Genomic DNA, 20,058 nt, shown 5'->3' with positions numbered 1-20,058 from the left:
TGGGGAGATGGTTAGCCTGGAAAGGTGCACTGGAGACTGAGGCAGAGGCAGGAGGGTCCCTCATGCTAACGGGCCAGTCTAGCCAATCAGCAGGCTCCAGGTTCAGTGAAAGATCTTGTCTCATAAAATATGGTGGTGCTATGGGTTTCCCTGGAGGCCATGATAGTCTAGACCACAAGGATTTAGGGGTTAGTCGTCCCCAGCTCCACAATAACAACAACAACCTGTTTAACTTATGGGGAAAAGGTGGCATTATCCCCTAGTGCCCTCACCTTTATTTATGAACAGTTGATGACACAGTTTAAATTCCTTGGGTTGGAAAAAAAAAAAGGAGGAAAGAAATAAAGCAAAAAGGCTTTTCTATTCCAAGTTGAAAATTATACATAGGGTTCCATACAGACGCTTCCATTAATTGGCAATATGGCATCACATACATCATCATGCCTACATAGCTATGGCTTAATGACAAACCCTACTCAGTGTCTAGAGCAGTCACCACTCAGATGATGTTTATGTCACTTCATGTAGTAAGAAGACATTGCTAAGAAGCCATTGCTCCTTCCCAGGTAAAGAAAACTAATCCAAAATGATGTGATGTGTCCAAACTCACAGGCTTAATCAGCAGAAAAGAGAGACTCAGATGTGGACAAGAAGGATGCCAAAGCTTAGCTCTTAAGCACTACAATAAAACCATCAAAAGTAAACCTCAGTTGAAGGCATCTTGACACTAAATACGTATACTTCCTTTTACGTTCCATGTGTGCCTCCGCCAGTTCTCTCTGGCTTGCCACCAACCCTCCCAATCAATTAAGCGTAATGAAGCTTTATAATAGCCAGATGAAATTATTTCTCATTTTAATAGTCTCTGAAGTACCTCTTTAGCCTCCTGAAATGCTGAAAAACTATTTCAAAAGGGAAATCCACTTTCTGAAATGTAAAAGATGTTTTTCAGATGCCGACAAAATCCATCCCATTAGTTCTGGGTTAGCCATTTTAAACTCCCAGTGAAAATATCTGCAGAGGTTAATTCCTTATAGGGAAGACAGTCTTCCTCATTTTTTGTGTTAACTTTACTACAGTAATTAAGAGTTATGTTAGTGATGAAATTGTATGTTTTGCAATGGAGTTTGCAGACCTCTCTAAAATGAAGAGATTTCGTACTTTACCAGCCATTAATGAAGACAGTAATGCCTGCTTGGTTGTCCCAACCATAACCAGTTAACTGACTTCTAAACCAATACCATGATGATCTTTGAAGCAGTCTTAATGAAAGCATATTTTATCTCTGGGGGTAGAAAAGAGATTTAAAAGCTTTATTTAGAGGGTGGGAATGACCTGGAGATAGTGTTCGTTAGCAGATGGGAAGGTCTGAGTCATGCACACTCCCTGCACCTCATGCTCGGGAGGACTAGGCTATTTCATAATAACGTCTCCCGGGGGACTCATCAACCCTTTGCACTTCTCAGGCATATTACACCAGGAAGGAAGGCTCTAGAAGCTCCACTCCAGGGGAGACATTAAGCAGTACCTACCACAGCAGCCCCCGGAAGGGCCAAGCACGCGGCGGGTGCATTCCACAGACCTGCTCTCCAGCCGCACTGCGTCACCTCCACTGTGTGGTCTCGAGCACGACCTCTGCTTCTCCCCAGCAAGACGGGTAACACAACCCCTGCCTCCCAGGGAACACAGAGGGACGGAGCAGAGGGCATCGTGGCCAGGTCTGATCTATTACGAGTGATCCCAGAACTTCAACCATTAACTTTATAGTATGCTTTTTTTATGTGTGCGCCTAAATGTTAGCTCAACATTGTAATTTTAGATCATGCTGTTCTTTAATAGGCTGGGAATGACCTTCAGAGCAGTCAAGGGGTTGGTTTGGAGCTGTGCAGCTAGTAAGTGGGCGACTTGTATTTTGGAGACGGCATTTCTTCCTGATCTTCTGCCACAACTTTGGCCTTTACTTGGAAAACCACCGGCACTAACCCAGACCCAGGGCGAAGCTGACCTGGGGCTTCCAGTTTCATTCATGTACTCAACCATCACAACAGGCATGCTTCTAGCATTTGGGACCCATACAGCAGGGAACAACAGCAACAAAAAGTCCTTCGTATCCAGCAGGGAGGCGACGGACAATACCCACAAGAACAGCGAATAATTTCATTATCAGTGAATTATTTGAGAGGCGCTATGGGAAAGGCACACACACCTTATTAAAAGGTTCATGAGAGTACTAGAAAGGGGCCATGAATGTCTGAGGGGGCAGTCTGCATGCTTTTTAAGTGTCAAAATATCCCTTACTCATTTGTCCTACAAACCTTTCTTCTATCATTTACTTTCTTATTTGTGTGTGTACATATGTTGGTGCACATGTGCCACCATGCCCGGACCTACTACTTGATTTGTACTGCTTTTTTATTTCTGTGAGCAGGCAATGGAGGAGTTGGTAGAAATCTAAAAAAGACGTGGTTCTGTCATTTAAGAAGCCCACAGTTTGCCCATGTGTAATTTCGTGGGGGGGAACACAAGACTCTTGCTGTATGAAAGAGATAAGCAATCTAGGCTGGGCCTGGACCTTCAGCAGACATGAAGAAAGTGTTAAGAGGAGAACAGGGCATCCCTGTGATGGACAGCTGGGCTTGGAGGAGACGGGAGCCTTCCCGGAGCCCGGAAATGAACAGCAGCATGTCAGCAACATGAATCTGGAGACACTGCAGAAGATGAAGAGGAAAGGAGGAAACAGAGCCCCGAGGCCCACATGGGAATCTCAGGGGGAGGGCGCACTGCCACTCAGCGACAAAACAAAAATGCTATTTTCTGCAAGTGAATTGTATCATAAAGAGTGTTTTAATTTTATTCCACAGTGGGCTCTAAAGTGGCACCAACAAACAACTGCAGTCAAGTTCATCAAAATGAAAAGCTAATGTGCAGCCCTGCAGTTTGCTGGTGCAGTGAACATGAGCAAGAGGCTCGGAATGACTTTTGGAGCCATAAAGTAGCAAGGAAGCAAGGCCTATTTCTGAGCTTATGTCGTATTTCATTTTTTTAAACAACTGATCTGTGTGCCTGCTTTAGGCAAAGTCAGTTCCACAAAAGTTGTCTGGAAATAAAAGAACACAATAACTTAAAATATCCCAGGGTAGGTCACTAATAAAGAAGTGGAATTACATGAATTCATAAAGCAAACATCTTTGTGTGACATAGCTACCCTGGTGCTTCACGACTATGTATAATGTACTAAAATTTAGCTCAAGGTTGTAGTACTAAGAAGCACAAAGGAAGTGGGTGCTCTATTCTACAATATGCAAACATCATCCTGCAAGAGCTCTGCAGCTAACATGCTTCTGGGACACACTTCGTTTGCTTGCACTGACCTTGTTCCCCTAAAAGCAATCCATACCCTCCTGTTAAGATATCCACACTTTTCATTTAACACTAGGTAACTTCAAAGTCAGTCTGCTTTAAAATAAGGTCCAATTTCAAAATCCAAAATAATGGTTTATGATCTGGACATGCAGAAATGCGTAGCTTTCCCCTCTGCCTATTGGCTTATGGTACAGAACGGTCTACCAAATCACCTTTTTCTCACCTCTACTCAGCACTCCCCTTTCATCAGCCATTACAGAAGCAGTAAAGGCACAGCTGTAGCCTGCCCCCCTTCTTTCTCATTTATAAGCCTGCATCTTTCTCTAGGACGCCCTCAGCTACACAGCTTATGGCATCAGTTGCACATTTCCACGTGGGGCCCCTGGTCTAGGTTATTTTCCACACCTTTCTGAAAGGATGCCCCTCTGCTGGCCATTCATCATATACCATGCAGCCATCCTGTGATGCCGACAGAGAGTCACTATGTTCGAGGTCCTTGCAGCACAGTAGTGAATGAACCAAACAGACAGAGTGACCTTCTGGGCCTTCTAGCTTATGTTTTCCTTTTCTAACTTATTTACATATTCCTACGGTCAGGACCACCTAACAGTGTAGTATCCTACTGTCCCACTCCCATCTCTTCAGATGTTCCTATTCATCTCTTGGCCCAGCAGCCCAAAGGCTCTGCAGCCTTATGTCCCTGCTCTACATTAGCCTCCCGAAGGGCTCTTTTTTGTTCAAATATTTGCTCCACTCCTGTCTTCACCTGCACTCTTCTCTTTATAGTCTCACGTCTATACTCCACGTCTCACCCTATTGTTCTTAAAAACCTGCTCAAATGCCACCCACATGAGTGTCTCTCCATCTTGGGCCTAATCCTACCTAAATGCTAAACACAATCTCAATGATTTAAGTCACAGTCATTTTGCCTTGCTTATAGTCTATGCTGGAATTGTCAGGTGGTTTCTTTTAGAGCTAAGAGGTCACCTTTTAAATGTATGTGCATAAGTATGCAGATAAAATTTTAATAAAAACATTTAAAAAGTTTATCCCACCGGGTCATGGTGACAGTTCCTTTCAGCACCTGGAAGCCTCAGGCAGGAGGATTCTAAGTTCCAGGTCAGCCTTGGCTACAGAGTGAGTTTAAAGGCAGCCTGGGCTACATAGCTAGCCACAGTCTCAAGCACAAAAATGACATGCTCATGCATTTGTCAGGTTTCAGAAACATGGGTTTAGGGGTTAAGGAGAATAGACATTCAGGACTATAAACAAACCCTTCTTCAAGGCAGCGTATCTCCACAGACCCCACAGAAGGCAAACACAGCAGGCCACACTCACAGCCTTGGGCTTCACTGGGCTCTTAAATAGTCCAATACCGAGCTCCGTGTTGGATTATAACTTATCATGTGCCTTATAGCTACTTTAGCTTTGCACATCAGTACAGCTGAGTATATCTGAATTACAGCACAGGCATCTTTTGGTCTGTATGGATTACGCAGATGGTTCTGAACCCCTCAGTTATGCAGCACTACCCACGGGACAACACAAGGATGGCAAATGCTCCTTTTAGTTTTAAACAGGAAAGTGAGGTACAGATCGAATATTTTAATTCATCTCTAGTAAAAAAGAAGTCTCATAATAAAATCTGAAATTTGAAATGTGCTAAAATATAGTATTTTTTTTTTTTAGTGCTACCATGATGTCACAAGTGGAAAATTCCACACATGACCTCACATGAACTAAAAATACTGCACAGTTCCTTCCAGGCTGGGACACAAGGTGCATGTAAGATGGAAATGGGTCCAGTATTTAGACTTAGGTCCTGAGATGTAGCTGTAAATATCACACAATCTGAGAAAAACAAAACAAAACAAAACCAAACCAAAAAAATAACAACTCCGTAATAAGTGGGCTTGGATGACTAAATGCTTCTTACTACTAAATCTGTCAGCTCATGACTAGCACATTTTCTCATTATTACTGTTAGGATAAAGCCAAAGAATAAGGCAGACATGCCCATGTTGGATTTGTTTGGGGCATGTTCCTGTCATACAGAACATATCCTGCGTTAACAGAACAGAGACAAGACCAAACACACGTGATTTTAATAATTCCCTCAATTGTGAGAATTGTGTGACTGTGGCAAGTATATATTTAAATTTATTAACAAATTCACATTTTCTTTGTTCCTGGTGCCTTATTTCATACCAGAGCTAACGGCCAGTCAGGCACTGTTGTTCCACAAACTGCTTTGACTCCTTCCAACTCCCAGAATACCTGGCTTTGCGTAGCAAATACAGAACCGTACACGCAGAGCCATTTTCTTTTTCTAAGTTTGCTTTTATTCCTGGATGACTTAGTTTGGTCTCGGCACCTCTAGCAGAACTCTGACTATGACGGACACACACATACTTGTTGACAGATTAATAACGCCACAACTGAAATAATCTGATCTGCTAATGCTTTTGCAATGAGACTCAATCAATGAAAAGCTGGCCCTTGTGTCTGGTTAAATATCAACTATGGGCAAATGAATCTCTTCTCCAACTTTCTTGTTGATTCTCATTAAAGTCTAATTTAATAGTTGTGAACTGTCCTATTTTTCCAACATCCAAAGGGGAGCTGGCTAAATGACAGCAATGTATTTGATGTTTCTCACTCTATCGAATAAAAGCTGTGACGTTACTTTAACTGTGTGTAAACTTGATGCTACAGTCTTTTCCATGTGGAAGGGAGTAAATGAATTCTCTATATTTCTCTTACAACTTAAAAATAAAAACACCTTTGATGTCAGGGGTGGAACAGCAAATATGTTAGCTCTGCTTCCCAGGCATATAAAGGAGCATAGTGCCTCACTGTCTTGGCAGTTAGCCTCGTCGCATTTCTGAGTTCTAGCCAAAGGTGTGTGAGCAAAAAAAAAAAACCGACACTGACTTCTTCCTGCCCTAGCCACACCCATGAAAGCGGTTCACAAGCTCTATGAGAAATATTCATTTTCAGGAGCATCTGGAACAAACCAAAGATAGGGCAGTGCCAGCAGTCTGGGCAAACTAGCTGTTTGAACACACACACACACACACACACACTCTCACACGGCCTGAGAAACATTACCACAGAGGCAGCTCCAGTGTTCCCTTTCAACAACAGTTAGCCTTCCTAACGCAACATGTCTATCATCACAACATCCCAGTAACCAAAAAGGCTTGTTTCCAGAGGTTTCTCTAAGCAGTCTGCATAAATTTAAACTTCTCGGCCCTTTGAGAAGGTAGTTTAGAGGCAGCTCCTTCACTCGACTGATTTCATCCTATAGAATAAGGAATATAATTCAATGTGATGCAATTAGCACCCTTGAACATTTTCAGTGAATGAGGTCTTAGCTGTCCCACTGTCTTCCAGCTTGAAAACTGTAGAATGTACCTTCGATATGTTTGTCCCAAACAACCGTATAAACCACGTGATAAAAGGTTATGAGTGTGGAAGGAGAAGAAGTCATGTGACAGCAACTGTACCGGGAGAGTACAGCCATCAGAAAACTAAAAACTGAAATGTTGCCTATGATGAAAAGGTAGTAAGGGGCTCCAAAGAAAGGGAGGGGAATTCTCAAAGAAATACCTAGCTAGTAGGGAACCATTTAAAGGGAAAAATTATAAAGCCACCAGGAAGGATGTGGTCACAGGAAATCACTGGAGTACAGGTAATAATCCAAACTTAATGGGAACTGAAGATACCACAGCCCAAGGAGCAAAAGAAGAGACCGCCCTCAGCCTAATGGCTGAGTTATAAGAATGAAGAGGCGGGAACTGACATCAGCATCACTCAGACACAGAAGTGATGTCTGGGGCTGCTTGGTAAGAGCTTGGGAATGCATCAACCGAGTCAAGAGGATTGTTTTTGAAAAGCTTTGGGGACAGATATCATATGTGAATGAAACAAAGCAGTGTCCTAAGCCTGGACAAACACAGTCAGGCTTTAGAATCGTCTAGTAAAAGTCACGAGTACTAACTATCCTATGCTCCCCAATGATCCTCCAAGGACATGCGAGTTCTTACATTTCTATACCCACAGAGAGCACTCTTGACCTTCAACACTGTAGCCTGGTTCTAGCATTGTCATTTTGTGCACAGTGGCCTCTGGGGGGAAAGTAACAGGCAGAGTCAACAACACTGCCCTTTGGCCTTAGTGGACATCCTGCTGTAATCATTTCCGAAAATGAGCAGCGGTCTGATTGTCCCTTGTGTGTGATGAGAGGACCCTGCAGCCCAGAGGGACACAATTCTGACCCCAGGCTGTATGCTCACTGTCATCATTTGGAGACCAGTGAGAACGCTCATCATTCCCCGCCTCTGGCCAATGAGGTCAGGGATGTGTGAGTGGGGTCCTTGGACCAGCAGGCTCTAAAATCTTCCCTGCGTGCTAATGTGCAATCCAGGTTTTGAAAGGGCCCTGGAGAGACCATATCCTAGTGGGTGGCTCAGTTCTTGAGTTCACATATATCTGAGATACAAGTTTCTTACCACATACATAAGCTATAAATAAATATGTTTCATTGTGTAGAGTCTTTCACTTTCTTGATAGTGTGCTCTGAAGTGCAACAATTTTTAGTTCAAATGACGTCAAGTGTACTATTTCTTTTGTTATTTGTGCTTCCACAGTCAAACATTGTCTAACGCAAGGTCAAGAAGAGCCACGGCTGTGCTTCCACAGCTTTGTCTTTTACATTTAGGCCTACAACTCATGTTAAATGTTGTGTGTGTCACAGGTGGGGTCCAAAAGCACTACTGTGTATGTGGCTACTCAGAAGCCCGACCATTTCGACTTTTGCGGAGGTGATCCTTTCTTCACAAACTCCTCATGCTCATTGTCACACCCAGCTCTGCATCTATGGAAGGCTTTGTTTCCAGTCTTTCCACACCATCCAACTGCTTCATTTATGCTAATATTATACCGTCTCAATTACTGTGGTTTTATTGTAAGTTTTGAAAACAGGAAATTGAGTTTGACAACTTCGTTCTTTTTCAAGATTGTCTGGGTTTTTCTGTGTACCTTTTATCTATTTTAATTGTCAATTTCTGAAGAAGAAGAAGGAGGAGGAGGAGAAGGAGAAGGAGAAGGAGAAGGAAAAGAAGAAGAAGAAGAAGAAGAAGAAGAAGAAGAAGAAGAAGAAGAAGAAGAAGAAGAAGAAGAAGAAGAAGAAGAAGAAGAAGAAAGCAAGCTGTGAATTTGGTAACTGTTTAGTCTATGGATCAATATGGAGATTGCTACTTTAGGAACACTAATCTTTCCAGTCTATGAACAAGTTATGCCTTTCTATTTGTTTTGGTCTTATTCAAAAATGTACACTTTCCAGTGTACAAGTCCTATAATGCTTTTGCTAGATGTGTGAATGGGCAATACACTCTTTCTGACAGCATTGCAAGGAAAATGATTTTGCAGTGCCTACTCCTAACACACAGATGTACAGTTAATTGTTGTATGTTGATCTTATATTTAGCAACTTTGCTGAATTTGCTTCCTAATTCTTTGTAAACATTACATATTCTTTAGAAATTTCCATTTATAAGCACAGGTTATCTGTGAACAGAAGTTTTACTTCCCCATTCTAATGTGGACACTATTTTTTTCTTCAGTGTCTCTAGCTAGAATCTCTAATAAAACACTAACAGTATGTGACCACCAAGACCCTTTATGGCGACATTTTGCTTTTTGCTTTTTTCTTCTTTCCGAGAGATGTAATTTGATATGCTTCCTGGATGAGATCACTGCCATCTCACCTCATCTCAGGCTCCAAGGAGAACTCAGGACTAGAATTCAGCCCAGGGCAGGGGCAAACAGAAGAAACCTGGGCCACAAAACACCATGAAAAATACAGACATCTTTTCCAAGGTGAGCACTAACAGGGGCATTTACAGTGATGCACAGTGACATCCCAGGTAAGCTCTACAGAAAGGTAAGGCCGCTCCACACCAAATCTCATTTGACTGCGACTAAGAGTAAACATAGGGGATCTGTTCAGTTCCTCCTGTGAATTTCACTTTGGCCATGAACCTGCGGCACACAACGTCTAGCTTCGTGCAAAGCTTGGGAGATCCCTGTTTCTGGAGGATGTGCAAGAATTCAAAGAGAAGAAGGAGAGTCTATGGTGATATGTTAACCAAATCAGGAAGGTTCCCCTGCCTCCCTGGTCCCAGAACCGACATTTTGATTAAATATGCATATGCTGTCATGGCATGCTGACTAGTTAAAGAGTGAGTTCTTGTTCCTTTGCCCATCAAAAGCATCACATGTTTAGGAAGGTAAGACAATATATATATATATATATATGCACTTCAATGAAAAGAATCTTGGGTATAAAGTCACCAATATTCACATAAAATAAGTCTAAAGAGAAATGAAGCACCCAGCTCTCACTCAACCCTAAGCCTCCTAAGGAAACCTGAGAACTTGCCCACTGCTCTCTCCTGCACTACACAAGCAACAGGAAACCCACATCACCCAGAGTCCTGCTTTCAGATGAATACTTTATTCAAAGGCCTAGAGATTCTAATCTTGAATTTAAGCTAGTAAAAGCACTTTGTTTTCAAATTTTATTCTTTACTCTAAGAGAAGAAGGAAAAGGAGATTAATTTGGTGAAAGCATTAGCTAGCAATGTGCTCAGTGAGCTTCCTAGTGAAACCTAAGCAAGAAGGAATGCATGAAACAAAGGAGAAAAGAAAGATCAGGCATCTACTGTTTCCTCTTTAAATAAATCCTCAGAGAAAGGAATCCTTTTCCAACAGCAGAATTACCAATTACCAGGATACCTAACTCTCTCCGTATGAAACAGTAGTGTGCCTACTTAAGTCAAACCCCATACGCTATACTCTAAAATAGCAAGCTGTGCTAATGTTTTAAAGATAAGAATTCTACAGAAAGGAAGTTTTAGAAAACAGCAGGTAAGCAGGTGTGAGTCTCATATTTCTACAACACTTAAAACCATGAGGCAGCATAGTGCGCAGTGAGTAGTATGGGGTACTCTGGGGAAAGGCGCAGATTCACAGGAGAAAGGTATTTGATGAAAAGTCCACCACACTACAGCACAGCCAGATCTGCTTCAGGAAGCCTGATAGGCCCGCTCTGCCACCCCGTCCACCTTGGGTTGGATACTATCAATAAGATCACGCTTTCAGCGTAAATGGTCTGCATCTATAACAGAGGCTCTCAACATGTGGGCCGTGATCCCTTTAGGGTGGTCAAACAACCCTTTCACAGGAGTAACATATCAGCTAGCGTGCATTTCAGGTATTTCTACTAGGATTGATAATAGTAGCAAAATTACAGTTATGAAATGGCAATGAAAATAATTTTATGGTTGGAGGTCACCACAACATGAAGAATATTAGTAAAAGGTTGCAGCATTAGGAAGGCTGAGAACCACTGCTCTATAGCAGTGTAAGAAGATGCTCACACCACAAATGGTACACAGAAACTGAGACCCACAAGTACAGGCAGGTGTCACCCCACACTCCACAGGCATCAAAGGCACATTCCTAGAGTTTTTCCCTCCAACTCTGATAATTACGAAAATATGACGACTCCATGTGGTACATGGGAGGCATCTCAGAAATAGCCAGGGGCTTTTACAGATAGCTTGAGCTTAAGTGACTGTTACTTGTTTTCTATGTGTCTGTGAGTGTGGTGCATACACATAAGCACGTCTGAGGGCACACGTGAGTACAAGTGTGTATGCATGTGTGCATGTTCATGTGGAAGTCCTGGGCTGATGTGAGGAGACTCTTCCTCCACTGCTCTCCTTATTAACCGAGGCAACGTCTCTCAGCAGAACAACAGAACTGAGAGAGCTCACCATCCTTGTTAAGCCGTCTCTCCAGTCCTAAATTGTAGCTTTGTTATTAATACGTGACTGTGGGCAATGCCTTACCGTCTCGGAGCCGTGCTACGGAGGTCAGCATGACTGACTAATAGCAAAGACACACGAGTCCCCATCTAGCACTACATGGACAGGAGGCTCCAGGAAGATTGGTGGTGTTTTCTTTCTCAGCTCTCTCCCTGATGACTGGCTCAGTACATTCTGGGGATTCCTTGTCCACTGAGAAAGAGCACTGCTAAGGTGCAGTGAGCACATTTTTGTTTCACGTTACCAAAACGGTGATTTGCTGCCAGTGTAAAAACCCAACAATTGTAGTGTACACATGTGTGTGCCCTTGTGTATGGGGGACAAAGGTTGGCACTAGGTGTCGTCCTTGATTCCTCTCCACTTACTGAGCCTGGAGCTCACCGGTTGGCAAACTAGTTAGCTGGCCAGTGACCTCAGGGGCCCCACTCTCTCACCCCCATCCCCCACCCCACATCCGGGGTTACAGACTACACCTGTGCCCAGCTTTTACATGTGTTCATTCAGGTCCACATACTTTCCAGGCAGGCACTTAACTGATGGAGCCATCTCCCTACCCCCCTAACAATTTCATTTCAAATGGATAAACTGAGTCACAGCTTAAATTTCAGAGATGTCCAATGTTGTTTTGTTTCAGCTTTGGCTAAATGTCTCTTGAACTTCATTACATGACAAATAACTTGAGACACAAATTAATAAAATTTTAAAACAAAGCTCACCGCATAGAACTTACATGAGAGGAACAGTCTTATGAAAATGTTTAAACTACATATTTGACAGCTTTAAAATGTTACTCATGAGCTGGCCACAGTGGCGCATGCCTATAATCCCAGCACTTGGGAGGCAGAGGCAGATGGGTCACTGTGAATTTGAGGCCAGCCTGGTCTACAAAGTGAGTCTAAGACAGCCAGGTCTTTAAAAAAAAAAAAAGTTGCTCACATTTTGAAAACCAAAACCTAGCATTAGAAACCAAACCAAACAAAATATAAAGAAGCAAAGCCTCATGCATATTTAAAGAAACATAGGTCGATGTTGAAGTTAATGCTTCCAGTATCAATGCACAAATCTAATGAATTTTACTTTTTAAAAATTTTTTTTGAAATTTTTATTTATTTATTTTTATTATAATGTAGATGCCATGTAGCAGAGGAAGAGTTTCATTTCCTGCTGCACTGCTCTTGCTGACAGCAGCTTTATGACACTCTACACGTGGGGCTGCCACATACTCACAGCTGACAAACTGAAATGCAAAGAGCACCATCTACTAAACCAGGGAAACAGGCAAACACTTTAAAAGCCACATCAAACTTTATAGACAGACAAAGGTCACAAGGAAATAAAGGGAGACAGGAAGTACATGGTATTCCCAGGTGAGGTGCCACTTCTCAAACCACAACCGGAAAATGAAACAGAAACAACAAGATTTCTTTATAAATATCCAAAACCAAAACTAGGCAACAGGGACACCAAAAAGAAAGCTGTGGGATGGCTTGGTGGGTGAAGATATGAGAGGCACGTGCTGTGCAAGGCTAGCAAGCTCAGTGTGATGCCCGGAACACATGTGGAGGCATAAGGAGAATCAACTCCACAACAGTGGTCTCTGACATGGCTTCCACGTGATGAGACATGCAAGTCCCTGTATATCATGCACAATACAGTAACAAACAAAAGATCTTTAAGTTTACAAGTATTAAACTATATGACTGGACAATGTCAGTTGAGTTGGTACTATGGTTAGTTATATTTCCTAACCGACTTTATTGCTTGTAAATTATCGATACAATTTTCTGTGGTCAAAGGTACCAAGGAAAAAGTAATTTTGACACTTAGTCCTAAAGGGTGACTTTCTGAACTTCCGATCTGAAACACAGACTAACTGGCTTGAGGTGAGGCAAGACACACTGTGGGGTGCTTAAGTACCCTGGTACAGATCTGCCTTAAAAAAAAAAAGTCTGTTTGAATAATTGAAAGTATGTCAGCAACTATGGATAGAAAGAAGTTGCTACTTAGAAAGTTTAAACATGATAAATTTAAATAGTATTGTAAAAGATTTCTCAGACATGGGCAACTATGAAGAGATAGCTTCAGGCTCAGTAAATGTGCTGCTGCCACCCCACGCCACCAAACCTCACTGAGCTCCTTTGTTATCTTGTCCAAGAACGTTCTAGTTTTGCTCAAAACTGAGCCACTGTTATGGTTTGGCTGTTACATGAGTCTCAAAAAATGACATTGTGAGGTGAAGGCTTGGTCCCCAGCTGGAGGTGCTAGCGAGGGGTGGCTGGGCCGTGAGTGTGCTAACTTCGTGCGACATTAACCTCTCGATGAGTGCATGGCTGAAGGGGCTACCTGGAGGCGGACACTAGACGGAAGGTACCATGGTGCCCTTTGCTTCTTCCTGTGGTCTCTCTCTGCTCCCTGGCCATCACGAGGTGAGCATCCTCCTTGGCCATACGTGCTTACTGTCACCTGACTGAAACCATGCGCCCCCAACAAGCCTTTCCTCTTCTAAGTTGCTTGCTCAGGCATTCTGTCAGGGAAACAAAAGGCTGACTGGAAGAGCAGTGGACATAGGGACACTTAGAGAGCCAAGCACAGATAAATCTATCAGGATGAGACTGTGTTGGCTGGCTACATTCTCATCCTGATCTGTAGGGCTGACATCCTTGTTTTCTGGCTACAGGTCAGAGATTGCTCCCCAGCCAAAGGCCAGTCTCAAGGCCTTGTCTGCGGCCCTCTCCCTCTCTCAGTAGCACAGCCCTCTCATACTCTCAATACCTCTGACTTCCTGTCTGTGACCTGCTAGAGAAAGAACAGCCTGATTTTGAAAGGGCATTTGACCAGGCCAGTGCACTTGGCCTAGCCGTCCCTCAGTGCACTGGGTGTCTCTGTTCTCCTAGAGTTCCTAGGTTGATGGATTTGAGGAGACAGTCATGCAATAAAATGGAGCCCTCAGAAATAAGATGAACATCTTTATAAAAGGAGCCCCAGAAAGCTCTCTTGTTCTTTTCGTACCACCTGAGGATTCAAAGAGAGGTCAGCAAACTGCACTGAGAGGCCTTCCTGCCCTGCCCTGCCATACTGGCGGCCTGCTTTCAGATTCCCAGCCTCCAGAGCAATGAGATGTGAGTTCCCACTAACATAAGCCACCTAGTCTATGGCATTTTGTTATACCAGCCCAAACTAAGACACTCCTTAACTTAAAACAAAAGGCCGGGAGACACTACTTACTTTAGAGTAAATTAATTAATGATCCTAATTATATCTATGCAATCCCATTTGATACACGCACACATACACACACAGAATATGTTGTATGTAATAACATAGTACTATCATACAAAGGGACAAAGAGCAAGGGACCATCTGAGAAATCTGCCTACCATGGATGCTAATTCATGAGGGAAGTTAGTTTTTCATGGCAGATGTAGAATTTAACTTGAGTATTATGGGCACAGCTTTATGTTTACAAGGTAATTTTCAAAGTGACTCCATGCATACAAATCAATCAAAATCAATTAATGCTTTGAGTCATGATGATCTAAGAACTTTGTTCCTTTGCCTGAGGTGAGAGGAAAAATGAGGGTGACAGCTTCATTAGCATTGCAGCCAGGCCAACAGGACGTGCCTTACTCCAACTCTGGAGACAGACACAATCCTGACATCAGATAAATCTAATTGAGACATGAGTGCAGCCAAAACCAATTAGTTTATGCTTAAGAATAAAACCTGAAGTGATTTTCAACCATTTCACTTGGCTTTTTAAAGCTAATCGTGCATAACTGTCAAAGTTCTAAACAGTTGGTGAATTACTACTGTGCACACTATGTTTAGGCCGCAAGACTTCCTTGCTTTGCTTTGTTTTTGGCTCTAGCTTTCAACCCCAGCCAGGAAGAGGGAAGACACAGGAGCAGTGCCTGGGGTCGGGGAGAGTGGAGGATACTGGGCTCAGAGGATGTTTAAATCCTCAAAGTGCCAGGCACTGACACGGGTGGAAACGAACACTGTCAATGTGCACACACCTCTGTCTTTTGGATCTATCAAATACCTGACCTACTTCAAGGAACTAACTATTCCTTGGAATCTAGAGTCTAGACTCTTAACCGCCACCCCGGGGGAAGGGTGCAGATGTCTGGTAGTGGCATTTACCTATCACCACACCATACACCTTCTGGGTGAGGAAAGAGCATGAAGAACCCTTTCAGTGGTTGGGAAGACGGCTCCGTACAGTGCTTGATCGGGCAAGCATGAGTAGCTAAGATCAACCCCATGAGACTACGTTTTTAGCTGTGAAAAGTTGCATGTGTTTGTAAGCCCAGCACTGGGGAGGTGGAGACAGGGTATTCCTGGGGCACACTGGCCAGCCAGACCAGCAAATTTAGCAAGCTCCACCCTAAAGAGAGGTCTGTCTGAAAAACAACTGTAGGGGCTGGAGGGATGGTTCATCCTAGTGCCAATTCTAAGAAATCACAGAAAAGCCATGTGGGCATGGAGGCCCGTCTGTATTTCCAGCACTCAGGAGGCAGAGACAGGCTGGCTAGCCATATTGATGAGTTCTGGGTTCTATTAAGAGACCTTAAGTCAAAGAATGACTGAGGAAGACTCCTCAGCCAGTGGTTTCCACACACATACATGCTCACCTCAGCACACACATACAATATCCAAGGTAGGTTATACATGCATGTGCATGCACCCACATGCAGGCAAATCCACGTGTACATCCTCCCCATTTCCATTTAACTAGTGAAGGGTACCATCTAAAGCTGGATATAGGAGGGCCATACAAAACTTAATTGGTTTCATAAACATGAATGTTTAGTGATGTGATGTGCAGCTGTCTCTATGACAGTCTTACTACCACGGGGCTTCTTAAACTGTTCCCATTTTCCTTTCCAACATTCATTTTATTGTACACACACACACACACACACACACAGAGAGAGAGAGAGAGAGAGAGAGAGAGAGAGAGAGAGAGAGAGAGAGAGAAAGAACCCAAAGCCTTAGGCATGCTAGGCCAACATTTAGAGCTATACACTCATTCTACCCATTTAAGAGAACTTCTCACAAATACTTCTGAGGAGATATACAAAAAAGCATACAGTACAACTGTACCCAGGGTCATCCTAAGGCATTATTCATGAAAGAACTCCTGGGTCCACATTTATGACACCATTGGCTGTTTTGTCAGCAAGTGCATTTAAAGCTACACACGTGTCCAACCTGTTCACTTCAGGAAGAAACATCACACTCTGGGCTTCAGTTTATTCCCCTATAGAATACAGATGCTCAGGATACAGGGCCCACGGGTTTGTATAACACATGGCTTGTATACACAAAGGCACAGGCAGTTTAAGCCAGCATAACTTATCTTTATTCTTACTATGTCTCACCTCCTATCCCTTGTCCTTGTCTTTGCTCTTGACATCTGCCTACCTTCCAACCATTTCACTGCTCCTGGAATCTTCTACATGCAGACTGGTGTGTTATTATTACCCTGCTTGGAAAGCCTTGATCATGTCTTTTCTCTCTTCAGGATAAAATTGTCTTAACTCTATGAGGTGCAATATGAAATGCCCCCATGACCCACCTCCAGCCATGGTAAGGGTCTAGAATCTAGCTAGACTGAGAGTACAGATACTGGCAAAGGCTAGTAAAGCCTTCCCCCCATTCCCCCACCTTGTATCCCCCACCCCCACCCCCGACTACCCTTACCCCCCACCTCTACCTTGCCCCCTCCTCCCAGTCTTGTTAGCTGAGGAGGAGTGATACTTCTCAAGGTAATGCTATGGCCTGGGAAGTCTTCAACTTGCCAAGCAAGAAATTCCAGGTTCTCCTCTCTCAGCTCCATGGGGGATCTGCTCTTCCTTATCTCCTAAAGCCCCTAGTCCACTCCTAGGCCACGCCCACGCCAGGTCCAAGCTACTTCCTGCTGACAGAAAGGTCAGTGTGAAGCTGGCTAAAGGCTAGGAGCTTGTCGTCATGAAGAGAAGCTGGCTGCAAGTCAGTCCCAGTCTGACTTGACTGTAACAGCAGCATGGACAGAGAAGCCTGATGGGTCTTGAGCACGCTCTTCTTCGCTGGACGTGGCCTTTCCCGCTGGTGAAGAGATCAAGGCGGGAGGTGCAAAGCTAACTTGGAGTCACAGAGCTGAGGGTAGCTGACACTCCTCTCGCCTTTGCTTTACTTGGTAACAACAGTGACCAGCAGGGAGAAGAGAGAAGCCGGCTTTTGGATGAGCACAATGCATGGCCTCGTCTGGGCTGTGGAAGGCTTGTGCTCCTGGAAACTGTGCTAAGCAAATAGATTTTAACTGGCTTCAATCTCCAGTGAAAACATAGTTTATTATCTGTCATTTCCATACACACACACACACACACACACACACACACACGAATGAAAGCTGGTCCTCAAACATTTCAAAGGATTAAGTATGAAAATATCTCGTGAGGCCCTAGCAGGTACAAGCCCTTCGATCCTACAGGTGGGACCATTTCCTTTTCTTGGCAAGCATCATTCCCCCAGAGTCCTTCTAACTGTAGTAGCAACTCATATATGGGGGCCTGACGTCCACACTAAGCTGAGAACATAAGTCTCAGCAGCCCAAGTGCCTGGTATCAACGTTTACTGTATGTCTGTCGCTTTCTAGGCACCATTTTCCATCCCTTAAGTACAGGAGCAGAGCTTCCTGTTACCTGGTATGACACAGAATACAATTTGGTGGGAGAAAGTTTTGCCAGGAGCAAAAGGGTTTTGTTGCTACACATTAAAATGGTTATGAGTTTCTGGCTTGTGACAAGCTGGAAGAAACAAACATCTAGGCTGATCATACAAATTTGAGAGGAACAGTAGCAATTAAATGTGGATTCAGAGAATTTTAGAGCTGAAGTGTTTTTGTGTGATAATTGAGCAAATGTTCACAAACTTCTCTGATTTGTGACACCAGCAAGACCAGAACTCAGCTTCCTGCTTCTCAGGTGCAACCTAAGCCACACCCCGACCCTGCATGCCACACCCTCCCCCTCCCTCATCTCCCATCTCCTCCCCCACCTCCCACCCCCTCCCCCTCCTCAGAGAATTGACTTGTTTATTCCAAAAGCTAACGAGGTGCTCAGATTACACACACACCTACATAGTTCATTTAAACTGCAGCTCTTAAAGCTGTTACAGGTAAAGCCCAAGCTAGGACAGGGGCTGGTCTTCCTGCTGAGTGGAAGGCCTAGCCTGACTTTGAGTGTGTGCTCAGGAGTAGTTACTCAGGAGGCCCAGGACGGGGTCTCCTAATCAGACATGTGAGAGTACTCTTTCATAATCTGCCCTGGGGATTAAGGACCAAGGATGGCAAATGTGTTGAATGAATCATAAAGGCCACATAGGTGCTGGCCTGTGAGGAAATGAAGTGTAAGACAGATACTAGCTTACCCTGCGCTTGCCCTTTAGCGGGAGACTAACCACTAGGTGATGACTGTCCTGCTTTCCTCTTTTTCTTACTTCAGCACTTACCTTGCTCAAGAGAGTTACATCAGTGCCAAAGGAGGGTTTGTGGATTTTGACTGTGTATCAATTCTCCTTTCCCTCAGTCTCTGTTATCAGTGTGTGCAATCACAAGTCATCATTGCAGTGTGACATGAATGCTGCTTACATACTTAGAGACACAGTGAACCGCACACACAGAAGCTTAACGTGTGTTGGGAAAGTTCAGAGCATCTCAGGTACAAGGAGCATCATCTAAATCTTATCTTTTATCCAAAGGAGACACAAGGAAGACCTCTAACTCAAGGAATTCCCCCTACCCCAAGTTAGAGTAGTTTTCTATTTCATCCTGTATTGTTTCCTATTTGGCACCTGACTATATATTACAGACTGGCCATGAAAAAATAGAAGCAGCTTTCAACACGCCACAGGAGGCTTTTCATATGCTAAAGAGCTATGATGAAGATAAATGCTTGCCTTGTGACACTGAAATAGAGCACAAAAGTATTTCACAGTTATTTCCCCTCTCAACACCAAATGCCTCTGACCTTCATAAGGCAAGGATATGCACTGACACAGGAATATAGGAACACAATTTAATTTTCTCATGGGCTGCATCTCAAGGAGCCCAGAGTTACTTATTCTTAGACCTCAGATAAGATACTAGGATACCAGTCAAAGATAAAGGAAAGGAAACACCCAGGGGCGTGTCCCTGGGTGCAGTCAGGACTTCGAGAGATTGGTTAACATAAAGCAACTTACCAGCATCTGACACACTTCAAGCCAGAAAGGAGAAAGACTGGATTCTAGAACAGAACTAACTCTACTGAGAGTGCATATGTTAAGAACCAGATGAAAGCATCCGCTTTCCACAGTGAGTTCCGTAGGATCTTTAAAGACGAGCTTTAAGTACAGACTTTCTGACGCTATCAACGTACATATAAACAGACCTTGTAAACATCAAACGTTTTTGCCCACTTTCCTTTGTCAAACATCCTCCTAACAGTCTCTTACTTCAGCATGTTGTCAAACAGCACTGATGGGGCACTATTCTCAGTCACCAAACAGAACAGGCCCTTGTTCGCTGCTGTAATTTGGCACGGGCAACGTCCACAGAGGCCAGCCTTCCGAAGGGTATATCAGAGCAGTTCTAAAGAAAGATCACAACAGCAAGGCACAAGAAAAAAAGGCACTTAAAATTCTGTACCATTCTCAATTTAGTGTTTGTGACTGAGTGAAGGTCAACTCCATGATCGCTCGGCTCCCTGCGCCACTATTTTTACCCCAGTGGGTTGGCAGACATTGATTAGTTACTGCTCGGTTGTGTCTTCCATCC

The 20,058-nt window shown here is 43.6% G+C and overlaps 1 protein-coding gene across 4 annotated transcripts in view; it reads right to left on the bottom strand.

Moving 5' to 3' along the window:
* GAREM1 (GRB2 associated regulator of MAPK1 subtype 1) overlaps positions 1-20,058 on the bottom strand; it is a 176,715-nt gene that overhangs the window by 115,578 nt on the left and 41,079 nt on the right. The gene's annotated exons all lie outside the window — the stretch shown is intronic.

The sequence above is a fragment of the Acomys minous genome (assembly GCF_964271855.1).
Source record: "Acomys minous genome assembly, chromosome: 4".
Lineage (NCBI taxonomy): Eukaryota > Metazoa > Chordata > Mammalia > Rodentia > Muridae > Acomys > Acomys minous.
Note: the sequence above shows the minus strand (reverse complement) of the source record. Positions and strands in the feature narration are given on the sequence as shown.